This window comes from Dermacentor silvarum, chromosome 7 (genome assembly GCF_013339745.2).
Source record: "Dermacentor silvarum isolate Dsil-2018 chromosome 7, BIME_Dsil_1.4, whole genome shotgun sequence".
Lineage (NCBI taxonomy): Eukaryota > Metazoa > Arthropoda > Arachnida > Ixodida > Ixodidae > Dermacentor > Dermacentor silvarum.
Window position 1 is genome coordinate 68,815,290 of NC_051160.1, and position 15,848 is coordinate 68,831,137.

General features: G+C 44.1%; 1 protein-coding gene across 6 annotated transcripts in view; it reads left to right on the forward strand.

The window, feature by feature from the left end:
- Positions 1-15,848, forward strand: part of LOC119458159 (uncharacterized) — a 96,763-nt gene that overhangs the window by 1,126 nt on the left and 79,789 nt on the right. Inside the window, exon 3 of one of the 6 annotated variants that reach the window (XR_007467884.1) lies at positions 5,945-6,533. The exons of the other annotated variants lie outside the window; for them this stretch is intronic. The gene's annotated coding sequence lies outside the window, so the exon portion shown is untranslated. Of the gene's footprint in view, positions 1-5,944; positions 6,534-15,848 lie in introns of those variants that run through there. 6 annotated transcript variants of the gene reach the window in all.

Here is a 15,848-nt window from a genome sequence, read left to right on the forward strand (position 1 = left end):
AACAATTGTCCTCTGTTACGGCGTTCCTGAATATACAAAAACGCTCTGGCTTCCATACAGCGTAATATTGAAAATAAATGCGCGTACACATTCTTGATAAAGCAGCTGCATATGCATGCCTGTGACTGTCATCGTATAAAACTGACCATTCATTGCTGGTGGTCTGGTCTGTCCATAAAGACTGAACCTTTAAGCACTTTCGGTAGTGTGACCTTTTACCATGGTCTATAGAGTTTCTTGCAATATTACACCGAGGGAAACCAGAATTACCATGAACGCGAGCTGTCTAAGGGGCCCTGTGCTCTTTTGGGGATTGCTGCTATGTGGAAATGCGATGATTTGCCTTTCACATGGCCTGGCCTAAGTGGTTGTTGCTTAATAAATGATGAGCAAGTGGGAAAACGAGCCACTGAAGGGCTGGCTGTCGGATTTATTCAAAGTAAACTCCAGATTATGAGCAATGTTTTGTATCAAAAAGCAAAAAGAAGAAAAGCAAAAAGAAAGAAGAAAAAATAACGCTTCAATAGAGTATTAGTTCATTCTGTTGTAGCCTGCTATACATATAGACTAGAGCGCGCTGTATCGGCGGCTAGCAAGCGTCCAGTAGCAGCGAGCGCTGCCAAAGCTGTCTTGATGTGTACTATAACGATATGTGCATCATAATATGGCAAATATTAAAGTGTATATTATTATCTCAAGTTCACAAACACGCGCAGAAAGTCAAATATTGAGCATGATCTCATTGTGTCGTCTTTCAAAGCGACTGGATAAAGTCACTATCTGTCAGGAAATCAAGAACAGCTATGACAGCCTGTCCTTTTTTTTGTCTGGGCACGACCAGTGACCAAGGATTTTCTCAAGTGATAGAAGACGCTTATCCAGTCAAATAAAATGGCTGAGTAAGGACTCTCGCTTGCGCTCGCATTGTGGACCCTCAAAGAGCAGGTGCTCAACTGACGCATCCGGTTTTTTACACTGTGTACAAGCAGGGGGTAGCATATTCTTAATTCTATGAAAGAAGTAAGGTGTATAGGTCACCTCCAGGCATAGTCAATGTATGAGCTTATTAAAAATGCGTTCTAACCTTCGGTATATAGTGAAGCGTGAAAACAGGTGAATGCTCAATAGGAGAGATAATTTAACCTGGTCGTCAAATAAAGTGGCTTCACCAAGTTTTTTCGTAATCTAAATAAAAAAGCTTGCCGTTTAATATTCTTAAATCACGAGGGGGTCAGGGTATACGATTCATGTGCCGAAGAAGCCAATCTGCCTGCTGCCTCATTTTGTTCAATACCAATACGGCTCGGAATTCTTTGAAAATAAACTTGGTGACGAGCCAGAGATGCAATATAATACTTTTGCACTTTCGTAGGCTAATAAACAACTGGCATCACAATATTGCGATGTAGTTAGCACTTCTAGCTACGTCCTCGAGTAGGGTGGATAGCGCATCTGCCGGGCAAGTACTCACGGATATATATTTTGCTCCTCGAATTAAACGTACGAGTTGGGCTGTTGTACATGACATTTGATGAGAAAATGGATCAATTTTGCTCACACAATATATAGCGACGTAAAAGGCCACCGTAAGTTTGACCGGATGTTGAAACGTCTGGGAAAATGAATGTGAAAAAAAATATTGATGAAGGTTTATTTGAATAATTGGCGGATAAACATTGCCATGGCGCCTCAGATAAAGTTGTCGTAAAATATAAACATCATAAAACGTTTTATTCACCCATGCTCTGTCTTTCAATAATGTTTACTCACTAACAGTGCACAAGCAAGCTATGAATCGCAAAAAATCCCGATGACACTGTCGCACAGAGAGCGCAAGCCTCTTCGTTGGTCACCCAAATTTACCAGTCCGTGTGTGTAGATTTTTGGTTCCGTGTATTTTTAAACCTTAGTTAAAAACGCTTTTGTATAATATGAAATAAAGAACAGCTCCTTAAGGGATAGTTCAGTGGATAATCAACCCGTGTGATAGACAAAACAGTGCTGCTCAAGCGCGCCGTCAAGGTGTCCTCGATCTCCAAGAGTGGTCCCAATCCGAAGCCCTCATGGACCTGCAGTCCAATGCATACAGGAGCGTGGAAACGCCATTTTTCTTTCTAGGTAATATTGCAAGGAAATTTTGCGCCCAGGACAACCACATCATATCCCGAGCTTCCGCTGCTAACGCGGGTGGAGAGCATTTTGCGACCTTTGCAGGGTTTTCAGCTGTAGGGGCCCAAACCCAGCAGACAAACTTTCTCCACCTGAGTAATATTAGGGTCAAGGCAAGGGTTTAAACACGTGTGTCCCGTCGGACAGGAAATTTTAGTTTTAGAAAGGCTCGAACGAGGAGTCTAAGGAAAGTTCAATCAGTGGCTGTGTGGTGAAGAAGCAGATTGAGTGACCTTGTCAGCTGTATTATAATTCCTAGTAGTTGTGACCATGGCCCGGCCGCAAGTGAACCTTATCTTTCACGTGTCCATTTGCTTCACATGTCATCTAATTTCGCCATCAATTGATGGCGAAATGAGGTGCCATGGGAGGGATGTGGATTCTTTCCTGCTATGCAACATTTTCTAGGACTTGCTTCAGCTGCGCATTACAGTTTATAACAAGTAGGTAGAGGCTTCAACGATGCCAATATGGTCAAGTTACAAGCACCAAAAATGGCATTGCATGTGGCATGTAGCTCAAGTAATTAGGAATGCGTTGTTTCTGCCATGCAGCTGGCGAGAAAGCGCATTGCACGGAACTGATGGAAGCAACTCGTCCTTCATTCTTCTGAACAGCTGTGTCAGCGTAGATAAAGCAGTGTTCTCTAAGCACAGTGGTGCCTGGCGCCAGTTGAGTTTAATTCTGCGTTTCTAGGCGGTCTCACCGCTAGTAATGTAATCATATATTCTATTGCTATATTACACGAATCGCAGGAAATTCCGAAACCCGTAGTTGTTATTTCAGAAAGAACAGTTCCTAACCACCTTCGCGGAAGATCCTATTGTCGTTTAAACGAAATGTAACACTCCTTTCAGAAGCTACCCGTTTGTGTAAGTGAACGCAGGACTCAGAGCAGTTTCTTACTAGCTTATGCACAAACTACAATCAGGTCGTGGCGCTTCACAAGGCTTCATTATTCTCAAAGGTGTATAATCAGTGTGCAGCATGCAGCTCAGCGTCCTCCTGACGGGGTGTTGAATCAATTAAACGCATCTTGTTGTTAAGGTTTTAAGTGTAGATAAGCAAAGAGCAGTCACCGATAGAAATAATATGGCTAATTACGTTAGTAAATGAGCCTACGGGGTATATATAAATGGTTTTTTACAGCAGTCTTCTTAATTTTTAATACTGCCGCAAAATTCCTTATAGCACATGAAAGATGTTACTATTCGGATCGGATATTCAATACATCAATAATTCAGCGGAATGCGGATAGTTTTTTATTGAAAAACCAGTGAACCGGTCCCAGCTCCACTTCAATCGCCGCCACGTGCGGAACCTTGGCACATCTACCTTTGAAAATTTAGTCGCATAAATGATTTGACTTTCCTATGCTTGGTAGGAGAAAAAATTGTGTTTGAGTTGAAAGCAGCCATAGCATTTTCCCTTTATGTGTCCTGGATGTCAAACAAACCTTAAAGCAAACATCACTTTAACAGAAAAATACATATTTCAACGGTTTGTGTTTCGTAACGTCATTACGTGTAGGGAGGATACCGCTAGAATTACCAACAAATGTGGTTTGGACACGCCAAATGCAGTTATAAAATGAGGGTATTGGGGCTTGCCGATGCCGTTATATAGTCAACAGAAGCTAGCAACCGTGTATATCGTTCTTTCTCTAGTGTAGAGGGACATACTGGGGGATCATTTCTCAGCTTTGCAGAATTAAAAAAAATTCTTTGCCTGATAGCCCAACTCCAGTCCTTGAGGTGAATTACTCGCAGCGACGGACATTGATTGGACGGAACATAAAAATTCCTAATCGAACATTAAAAAAAATCGCAATTTAAATTCATAATTAATTACTTCGCAATTTACGAATTGTAACCGGCGAGTTTTCAAGGTGTATCGAAAAGAAATTTCAGGGCGACATAAGTTTAGTAGAAAGAGACAAACTCAATGCATTGTTAAGGAAGGTAATGAAGGTAGCTCTTGGGCTACCTATGTACACAGAAACCGAAAGACTCATGCAACTAGGAATGCACAATACACTGGAGGAAATAGCCGAGGCACAAGAAAGAGCCCAGTTCTTTAGACTCTCTACCACCCGATCAGGAATACAGATCCTCAAACGAATTGGTATACCAATTACTGCAATAGATAATAATCATAGAGAAATTCCTAACGATCTGCGGAGGAATATTACAGTCATGCCTGTTTCAAGGAATGTTCACCCGGTTCATAACGTGGGCAGAAGGCAAGCCAGAGCCAAAGCCCTGCTAGAGAAAGCTCAAAATCAGGCTGAAGAATGCTCGTTCGTTGACGCGGCTTTCATGCCCAATAGACGAGCCTTCACAGCAGTCATTCTGAACGGCAAAGGTGAAGTCGTCAACTCGGCTTCCACGTACACCACGCAACCAGACATTGCAGAACAAGTAGCCATGGCATTGGCACTTTTAGACCAAAAGACATCCAGGATCCACAGCGATTCTAGGGCAGCCGTCCGAGCATTTGCCAAAGGAGTCATCTCTAGACAGGCCCTTGCAATTCTCGACGGAAACGTCGTCAAACCCCACACGATCATCTGGTTTCCTGCTCATATGGGAGAAATCAACGGTGCTCCTGTGAACCTCAACGAATCTGCCCACAATGCTGCACGACGACTTGCTAACCGTGCAGCCACAAGGCAAGAAGATGCTGAGGTTCCTGATTACAAGGACCACCTCCTCACGTACAACGAGCTAACCAAGTACTTCTACCTACAACGCAGGGTCTTCCCCCCTCCGCATAGTAAACTAATTGAGCTCAAGCCATTACGCTAAGGCTCTTAAAAACAAGAACTTATCCGAACCCTTTATTAATCAACAAGATCTATCCGGAGATATCTACTAATACAACATGCGATAAATGTAACGACACCATTGATCTAAGTGATATGCTCTGGCGTAGCTCCGCGTTACGCAGCGACAAGGACAACACTGAAGAGCGGTGGGACGCAGCTCTACGTAGTCTCAGATTAGATGAACAGCTATGGGCAGTCCAACGGGCCCGCGAAGCGGCCGATAGGCTAGGCCTTTCGGTCCCAACGTGGGAGCGGCCCGCTTCGGGCTAGGAATCTAGCGCGACCCAATGGACCAAAATAAAGTTTTTCCATCCATCCATCCATCCATCAGATTAGTAATAATCATTCTCAAAGTGTGCCATACATAGGCGTTCCAGTTACTTTTGTGCTTCACTGCATAAAAGAACGTTTTATTCAAAACGTCAGTCGAACAGCAGTGCATTTTTACCGGTAGTTTGATGGCGCTTATCTAAAACCTTATGCCATCGCCGCAATTTTTTCCAAGTGAATATGGCTTACAAAATCACGAGTCGCACTTTGAAATTGGCAATATTTGGCGTTATTTTTAATGAAAAATTAAATAATAAATCTTATTATTAGTTGATTATGCATTTATATTTTTCATGCAAGTAATGTCCGCCGCTTCGAGAAAAACAGCTCAAGGACTACAAATATGATTTCTGCCACTGGTTATTGTAAAAAATTCTTAAAACATATAAATGATCACTCTGTATACTATAAAAACTTGAGAACCATGAAGGGCGGAGGTGGAAGTACATAGATACATACATACATACATACAAAGATACACACACACACATACATACATGCACACACACATGCAAACATACCTACATACTTAGATACATACTGTATGTGCAATTGGTCTTGCAGGAAACTGTTTCGCTGCTTTGAGCTAACCGCTTTCTGTTACGTTTCCATTTACAGATGCCCCATGTGACGTAACGAACGCCCACCTAGATGATGAAATATTTTCCAGACTGCTCGTCAAGCTACCAGAAGGTCTCCAGTCCGGACCACAGGTGTTGCGGCCTCTCCTCCCAGGAATTGAAGTCGGTGGAATCACTTGGCATGGCCTGAGCCTAACTCCGCCAGTTCGGGCCCGCGATTCCTTACTGCGCCAACGGCAGGCGCATGGTGCAAGTGGACTTCTACAGCGATGACAGTATATTTATCTCCTCGCCATGGAAAGCTTGCTCAGGCGATGAAGGGCAGCTCATGCTTCGCTCCACGTTCTTGCGGGTCACGGCCCAATTTGCCGTTGTCGAGTCCTCGGGCGATGGCGTGAAGCTGCAATTCGAGCGTGCGCTTCCTGTCACAACGCAGGGCCTCCGCATTGCAGTCGAAGGAGCTGGACGTGGTGTGAGCACCATTTTTGAAGTTTTCAGCGCACTCCTACCAACCTTTGTTGAAGAAGCGTGGAGCCTACAAGTTTCTCGTGTTCTTGGCAAGGCCTTCTCTATAGCCCTTGAGTGAAATTTGCGTGAAGAAAAATATCGGTGTCACCACGCGAAAACTCAACCTATAAATCCAACGAACACCGTCTTCTTATTATATCGCTTCTTACCATTGCAACAAAGTAAATAAAATCCCTTACCTTTATCGAGTGCCTTGGTTTATGTCTTTATCGGCACGTCGTATCGCCATTGTGCTTCTATAAAATGCCTTAAGAGTTTGCGGCAGTCTTGAGGAAATATTCCTCAAATAATCAGGTATGTTATCTTAAGCCATTTTCTTTATTGTGTAGGACCACAGGTGTGCTTATTTCTACTACATACTCGTCCGCAACAACGTAAAGGGAGAAAATCGACTATGAGGAGGAAACAACATTATTTTGTCAATTTGGCTTAGTGAATCGACAGTCCTCTACAGCAAGTTGCCTAGAAGATAAATTGAAACGTTATTAGTACTTTTATTTCACGACAGTGGGGAGCACTGGACAATTCCCGGAGGAAAATTTCAATAAAAAGGTTACAGAGGGATTGACAAGCAAAACAGTCGTGAGCGTTTTCTGAAGTACCGTCCGGAGTTGACATTTTTCGGTCAGCTCACTATCGCATGAAATAAAGCACCAATACAATTCCAAGTGAAATAAAAATTGTCTCTTTTCCCCCATCCCTTGGGGTGGGAGTGGGACATCGGAAAGCAGGAATGAAATCGGTGGAAGAAAATGTTGCAAGATGTTCTAAGCTGGAAAACATTGTACCCTGACGGGTAACTTCAAGCGTGAAGAATGGCTGTAAATATTTCGTTCAGCCTACTGACTGTGGGCCTGGCCAAGAAAACCCAGAAAGCCATACCGCCGACGAGGTTTGCCATCAATAGAATTTAGTTTGTGTTACAGCTTCCATAATAGGTTTGTACGTGGCGAGCAAGAGCAGATATTCATGTCATTTTGTTTTGATTGCGTGCGAATCTTACAGCCTAAAATATCAGGCGTCTCTTTCAGGCCGCCCCACTTTTCATACAGCACCGCTGTTCCATTCTTGCCGAATCCAGGTTATTCTATGAACAAACAAAATATACAAACAGTATATGCAAACATATGTATATGAATACACAAATACATAGATAGATAGATGGATAGATAGATAATAGATAGATAGATAGATAGACAGATAGACAGACAGATAGATAGATAGATAGATAGATAGATAGATAGATAGATATAGATAGATAGATAGATAGATAGATAGATAGATAGATAGATAGATAGATAGATAGATAGAAAGGTCGCCCCAGAAAGTGCGTGAAGTACCCTAAGAATACCAACGCATTAAAATGTATCGCTCTTTTTTAAATGAAGTCTTTTTCAGGTAGTTACACCAACTTTTTTCACATGGGGTATGCGTGTTCCTAACCGCTGTCGTGAGGCGATCCCTGAGAAAGTGCAGTATAAATATATGTGCCAGTGGAGCCAAGAGTCATGAAATCTAGATAGTACCTACGCAGCCTGATCTTGGGAAGTTGTCGCAAGTGGAAAGTTGGTATAAAACTGAAGAATTGAAATTCTATACCCAAGGGCCTAGCGCTTAAATATGCTCAACTATTTTTCTGTCTGGTGCGTCCAAACTTTTCTACGAGAATTGCGCTATTGCTAATAGTATAAACGAGTATATTACTTTTGAGTAAAATGACATTGAGCCTTATATGGAGAACGCTCTTTTCCAGACAGACGTCGCGCTCCGTGACTTTTTACTGATGTCATACTTCTCGCAGTTGCACCTAGACTAATACTTTGTCTTTGGGCGACAGGCCAGGCATGCTTGAATATATTTCCAGGGTCTACTTTCCTTCAATCTACCGAATTATTTTAGTAAAAGTGAACGACTAGAGCGACCAATAAAATATAAATTGCAGTAGGGATAATTCCTGCTCAGTGAAAGAACGTTCATTTGTAATTAGTGTGACTTGTTAGCAGCCAATGACTCGTTAGCAGCTTATTATGAAAACAAGCGCACATAATTGTGGTTCCAACAGTATAACCTGTTATCTACTTACTTAATTATTTATTTTACACGTACTGCCGAATTGTGGGTTCCAGCAGAACAGAATTTTAAACACTATTGCGGGTATTAACTTCTTATAACAAGTATTTTTGCACTTGAGCACTATGTGACTCAGAGAAAGACCAATGGGAAAGTTGAGCCGTGGGCTACAATCAGTGCAATGCTTCTCTTTAAAGAAGTCCCACTTTCGCCCGAAAGGCGAAGCATCAATTGCGATATCAAATTTACCAGTAGACTATACGGAGTAAGGATAGTAATTTTATCGGCTGCATAAACTTGGACACATTCACTTACTAACTGAATTAACAAGCATGGTGTCAGCGCGCACAAGCAAACATGAATAGGTCACACTCGATGACCGCTGACAAGCGCTGTGAAAACGCTGGCGTGAGCAAGAGCGGCGGGAGGAGTGACCGAAGGTTCGTGTGGTCCATCGCTGCAACAGAAACTGAGCGGCGAAAGCAGAGCGCATACAAAGGTCAGAGGCGTGTGGAGATCGCTTTCAAGATACGGTGCGCGCGACAGCCCTCAGCCGCGCAAAGTACAAGTGCGCAGTTGCTGGCAGAGTAGAAGCCGCGCCCCCTCCCTCCCACGCTGCCTTCCCGCTTTCCTCCTTTCGCGTGGGAGATTGAGTCACCAGTTCCCCTTGCGCCCTGTCGCAAGGTGCGCATTTAGTGCCGCAGCTAAAGGTCGCCTCCCCTCCCATCCCCCCCCGGCCTTCCGCACGGCGGGAGACGCCGCGTTTGCTCTCAGCCGTGCGTTCGCTCTCCGTGAAAGCACGCGTCCCTCGCGCACTTTCACTCGCACATACAGCATACGGCGCGCGGCGACAATTTTATCGCCGTTGGACTTTATACGGAACCTCACAACGACGACGACGACTGCTACGGCAGGAACGCGCTTGGAGTGTCCATATAATTTCTATCGCAACAAACCTCAACATTAGGACGACATCCTCGGCATTTTACTAAACGAAAGGGCGTGAGCACGCCATTTACATTGCACACCGTATCTTTTTCTTGATTACCGAGAATCTCATGAGCTTCTAGCCCTACTAAATTTCTAGCACTAGTCTTCAATGTGCTTTAGCTCGTCCCCATTTATCTATACTTTTCAATACCAATTCCTCCACTCAGAGGCATTATCTTAGAACGCAATAAGGTACATGAAGGACAGCCGTCATCGCTAGACACTCTGGACAGCAGCACTTGGAGTTAGACGACGAACGTTTGGCGGACAAGTTGAAAGTGCTTCCGGCTGTCGTTCCTCGGGGTGACATGCAGGGTTCCAGTCACGAAACATGTCACTCGCCGGCAGACGAAAGAGTATCACGGGGGTTATAGAGTCTACTTGCAGAACTGGCTTACTTGAAAGAAAATGCCATCTCCCAGATACGGACTGGGATCCTACTGCCTCCTGAGTGGCGCTGGCAGTTGTTGGTGTTGAGCAGCAACATGTCTGGATGCACCAACACCAGAAACAACCGACCGTTAAGGCACTTGTACAGGAGGCCATCCTATTTGGCGTAGAAATTCTTACAAAAAAGGCGGGAAAAATACTGAGGACCATAGAAGCAAGGAGTTAACATTATTCACCGACTTTTGGGATGCCCCAAAGACTCGGACGGGGACGCCCAGAGCCGGCACGTGAGCGCATGATTTTAAGGTGGCATGCGCATCTATTCGTGGCGATTGCGACATGGGCGGGCGAGTTGACTGGATCAAGAGGTACTCGGGCAGCATGGCCAACGATGTGGCCCACAGTGCAGCGAGAGAGCTGTTATTTTCCCCCTCATCTCCCCTCTGCCTAGACCCTCTCGTTTTGTGCGACTGGACCCAAAGAGGGAGCGCGAGTGACAAAAACTGCAAGGAAACGCGAGCTGAAGGCGAAGCTACCACACAATGCACAACCTTTGCCCAAGGGGCTACCTCAGGGCGCGCAAGTCCTGGTGCACAAGGCCAGGATGGGCGAAGTACTCACCGAGGACGTCCCGGTCAAGTCGTACGCGTATGCTACTTCAATGAAGACGCGAGGTCATCAGAGGCAGCGCCTGGACAACGAGGAGGAGGAAGTGATGGAGCCGAACGTGGCGTCACCACCAGTTAGGTGCAGTGCCTGCGACATCGGTGCTCATGCGATGGTCAGGTACCTATTGTGGGACTGTTCCGGTCTCGCGATCTTAAGAGACCAACACAAGGGACGCGGCATTACCTCACTTGAGGCATGGGCAAGCCACCGCATCAGACCGACGCCCAGCGATCTATCAACTCTTTAAGGGAGCTTGTGCGCGAGGCCAGGTTGCTCAACAGGTTCTGAACTACTGGTTTCTTTTATAGTTTTTTATATTATGATCACCACCATTGACCCTAACCCCTGCCTAGACCACTGAGCCATCCTTTTCATTAAAGTTGAAATTCTCAATACATATTCTATTGCTACGAATCAGTATTTATGATGACGAAAAGGTCAGTGATGTGAAGAAGATGACGATGATTTGAAGCAAGCGCGGGCTCTTGCCTTTTCGTCAAATGCAGCGTAATCATTCGTGCATATAATTTTATATAGCTCCTCGTCCGCGACTTCCCGCATAGCCAAATATGATGCAGCTAATCTCTGTGGGAGTGAATTATCTATTGGAATTGGTAGTGAGGGTTACATGAATATCACCCATGCAGTTGAAAGTCTTGATGTTTTCATGCTCGCAAACACGAATAAACCTAAGGCCAACGCTACTTTCATATAACTTTAGGCGCACTTTGAAGTCAATAATGTTGCAGGGGATAGAGAGCTGGACCCGGGTAGAGAACGTGTGGATCACTCACTTTTCGGTGGCCTAAGAAAGATCCTTAATGGTTGTCAGTGTTACAAGCTTAAAGCAACCGCTGACAGAAACAACGTCTAGGTATCCTTGCAGTGTTTAAAAAGAACTCTCCCCAGTGCAGCCTTTAACATTGTGGACGTCGGACGTCGGATGTTACTTGCTGCAGATAAGCCACGTGGCAATGAAATATTGTAACTTCTGCTTGACTGCATCGGTATCACGCGCACCTTATTTTGCACGCACAAGCGACATAGGCCTGTGGTTGTAATTGCCGGATGCCAAATGTAAAAACAGCCATCCATATCGTATACGCACAGGAAACGCAGCGCTCTTAACCAAGCAGCCGCCGCACTTGCTCGGTATCTGTGGTCGCACATACAGCAGTTAGAGCACTCAAGCCAAGGTCACCAAACAAACAACGCACCGCACACATTCACACGGAGAGACGTGCATTTGTGGTAAAGTGCATGAAGCATACAGAAACCGACATGGTTAAATGCTGCTAGCATTTCGATGCTTACACAACGAGGCACCTCTCCGTCCAATGCGTAAGACGAATACAATTACTCATACCCCCCGTAAGCGATGGCTCTATGCCGCGTAAGAAAGGAAAAAATGCAATGGCTCATACCCCCGTAAGGCTGAGGCCAAAAGCACCCAGCAAAGTGAAGCGATCAGTGCACACATTCATTGAAATCACCGATACAACACACAGAAACGCACACGTTTCACTAGAGGACGATCTGAAAACAAGCATCCCAACCATCAATAAAGCATTCCCTCAACAGTTGTAGTGGTGGTTTTGCAACAGCTTCGCTGGACATCCACTATTGCAGATTGATAACAACCGATAAGGCTTGATAAGGGTCGGAACAAGTCCGATAAGGGTCATAACCGATAAGGGTTGATAATGATTCGATATAGTCCGATAAGATTGATAACGACCGATAAAGCTTGATAGGTTTTTATGCTGGTCGGATAAAATTTGATAAGATCAAAAATGACACCGCGCTGCGTCGAGATGGGCAAGTGGCACAATGCTTACACATAATTAGACAACTCCAGTGGAGTTTGTGCGTGAATTTTTACAACGAAGCTGTATATATCTTCAACCCAAGGAAATTTTCGTGTCGTTGGCATCAGCGAAAAACGCCAGGATAAAATTGAGTAAAAATAACATATCGCCTTTGAAATCATTCATACAGCATACAGGTCAGCACTCATTTTAAAGAAAAAGAACAAAACAAGCATCAAACCCACATGATGGATGATAAGGCGCGTGGGAACAGGGGGAACACCCTCCGACGCGTTCCGGTAATGATTAGGTTTGCAGCTGCTTGGAAAGGGGTTGACGTCATTCAAAGCCCTCGTGTGAGGTGAAAACCGTATAATGTATGCTAATGACGTCTGCGAATAATGCGAAGCACGTTCCTTCTCGGGCGTATGTTTCCCGGTAAAGGTTACGGTTGCGTAAGCTACTCCGAGTGGAAAAGCACCCAACAGCATAAAAAAACACGTAGGACGTCATCATGCTTTACCAACTACCCGCGCAACTATGGGTAGACCACAGAAAGTAAAGACTCCAGAAGAACAGCGTGAATATAATATCGTTGAGAAGTAATAAAGGGTGTGGATAAGTACATTTCACTTGTTTCTGGTTTTACTCTTTGTAGAGCCAGGTGTGTCAATTCAGGTTACGCCACAAGGGGTGCTCGTTGGCGGTTTCGTTTACAGCTTCGCTGTCCAACCACCTTCACAGCGTGGATTGGAGGCACAGTTCTTTCTAGTTTTTTTTTTTTCTCGTGAAGTTGTCAAAATGAAATAGACTCAACCTCAGTTGATATCTACGTAATGCGAAACATTCATGGTTGTGAAGAGAATAGTTCTTAAGAATCGTATACATGCTCTGCAGCCAACGGTTTATGCTTTAGTGAGTCGTTGCGAACTGACGCGCTGTGTAGCGGATGGCGTTGATTGTTGTTGGTGTGATACCTAGTGACGCACTTTGCCGTATAAGTAGTTCGTTGAATAGCCGCACATAAGCAGCAGTCACCCAGTGCCACATGCCCATTGACTCATACCCCAGTAGGTGTGAAAGAGTCCACTGAAGAGCGGTGCAAACCCAGTGACCCCTGAGTCTCATACCAGGTTGGCGAGAAGGACGATCATTGAAAAGTGGTATACACCAATTGGCACATAATCATAGGAATGGTTCACATATTACGCGACACTACCAACCGGACCGGCCCACATTTTTACACTGCGTTATCTTGAAGGTCTGCCGAAGAAAACAGCGAGATAGTCGCCAGGTAGCCGTTTCCAATTTGTTCTGCATTTTTTTATGTAGCACTGCACAATGCCGATATGTCGCAATAAAAACCTGTATAGCGTAAATCTTAGCGTGTATCTACATTTGCTACATTTGTGCATAAAGACCCTTACATAGCAAGCCAAGCCGGCACTCTCCTTTTCCGGCCTACCAATTTAGTTAAACAGCGAATGTTTACAAGTTTATACTGCCTATAAAACTACTATCCTTACTTCGTATAGCTGTCTGCTAATTCGCTGTCGCAATCGACGCTTCGCCTTTCGTGCGAAACTGGGACTTTTTTTGTTCATCGCAACTTTAGTCTATAGGGAGTAAATATTGAGCGACAGTTGTATTTCTGTATGAAAGCATGATGTGCGCGGTACTGTAAAGGATTTTTTTCTTCTCTTTTGGTAACGGAAAACGGGTCGCGTTACAATGGAGAGCATGTTAGAATCGAGTAAATACGGTAAGCGTTTCTTTTTCGAATTTTCGTGCCGAACCTGCCTATAACAAAATCCTCTTTATAACAAAGTTTTTAAGGAATTTCTCCATTTCATTATATTCAGGTTTGTCTGTATTATTCTTAAAGATAGATGTTTGTATATGTATAGATGTGAATATGTTTTGTACTTCTGTAACCCATTTTTGTACTTGTGTTTGCTGTAACTGATGCCTAGGAAAGGGGACGGAATCCCGTTATGCAGCTTTTTGCTCCTTGCCCTTCCATTTTTTTTCTTCTATGTAAGAAAAGGAGGGATAAAGCGAAAATGAAGTTGACGTTGAAGTACAGAAAACTGGGTGAGCGTAGCCAAAATTCTTCGCAGTAAAAACATTTTGAGCTTCTTATTGTTCCCATTTTACTTTTTAACTACGTGACCTCCTTCTGAATACACCTATGTAATTATCCCCGTTTCTGTCTTGAATAACCTGATTCTTATTCTGACTTCTAGATGAAATGTTGTATCGATATCACATCTTATGCTAGCGCATCGGTAAATAACAATTGGGTGCGTTTCTATTACAGAAAAATGTCAATTTGCCTTCGTCTGCAATACTCACAGTTATTTACGTCCCAAACATGGATGCCATGACGTTACCTGGTCGCTTCTGGCGCATCTGGAACAGCCAAACCATAGTCTTCGAGAGCAGTTTACATTATTTTCAGGGAGTGTGAAGTAACCAACAAGAGGAGAACAGACAAATGCGAATGCCCATTTTTTTTCCTGGGAAACAATGCAAGTACTGAACCTGGTGTTATAATGATCCGCATCGACCATAAAATGCGACTTTTCTGTGAAATTTGAACAACAGAGCAGCTGGTCAGCGCGACGGTGTTGTTTTTCGTGTGTGTGTATATGTGTGTGTCATGTGAAGGCAAAATGCACTGCTTTAAGGGCAAAGATAGCGCACGCATATGCGCATACGCAGGTTTTCGTACATACGTAGGCTGTCCTTAACTATTTTGCAAAGGTCCGCTGAGTTCGTAGGCAGTGAGCGGACGCCGGGTAGAAAAATTCGAGTGATGGGCCCATGAAAAGAGTAATTTTGATTAGGCATAACTTGAACGCTCAGTACCAACACATCACTCTTGTATTACGACAAATTGGAGGAAATGTGGCCGAAAGTTGCACGCCGTCTTATAGCTAGCGTTGACCAATAAGGATAGCATTTCCTGTATGTTTCCGCTTCTTGAAACGTTGGTATGAAAGCTGGTGAATAGATCATTGTTAATGACCGTCAAACGGATTTGCGATGGTGTTATCTTCGTCGGAAGATATCACGTGCAATTCCGATCCATTGCTGGTCGCCGGTTGAGCTTTCCCAGGGTAGAGCGTCTGTAGACTTCGGCAGGTTCACTGAAGACGAATGAACGGAAATAATATATTTGTAAAAAAATAAACGTTGGGTGAGCATAAACCTAACTACTCTTTTCTCCCAATTGAAGACAGTTTCGCTGTACCACACGAGTAAGGGGCTAAAATTCCCCCGCAACAACATTGATTTTAAGCAAGCGACATGCAAAAAGAGTTGCTTTTTTGCTCGTCAGCAAACTTTCTAGAAGTTGACAACGTATAATAGTGTTGCTTGCACGCCTTTCTTTTTGGACAACAAATTGCCAAAAAAGGGCCATAAAATCAACTAGGATCGTCGCTACACAAATCAAAAGAAATCAGAAGCTGGTGACGACTG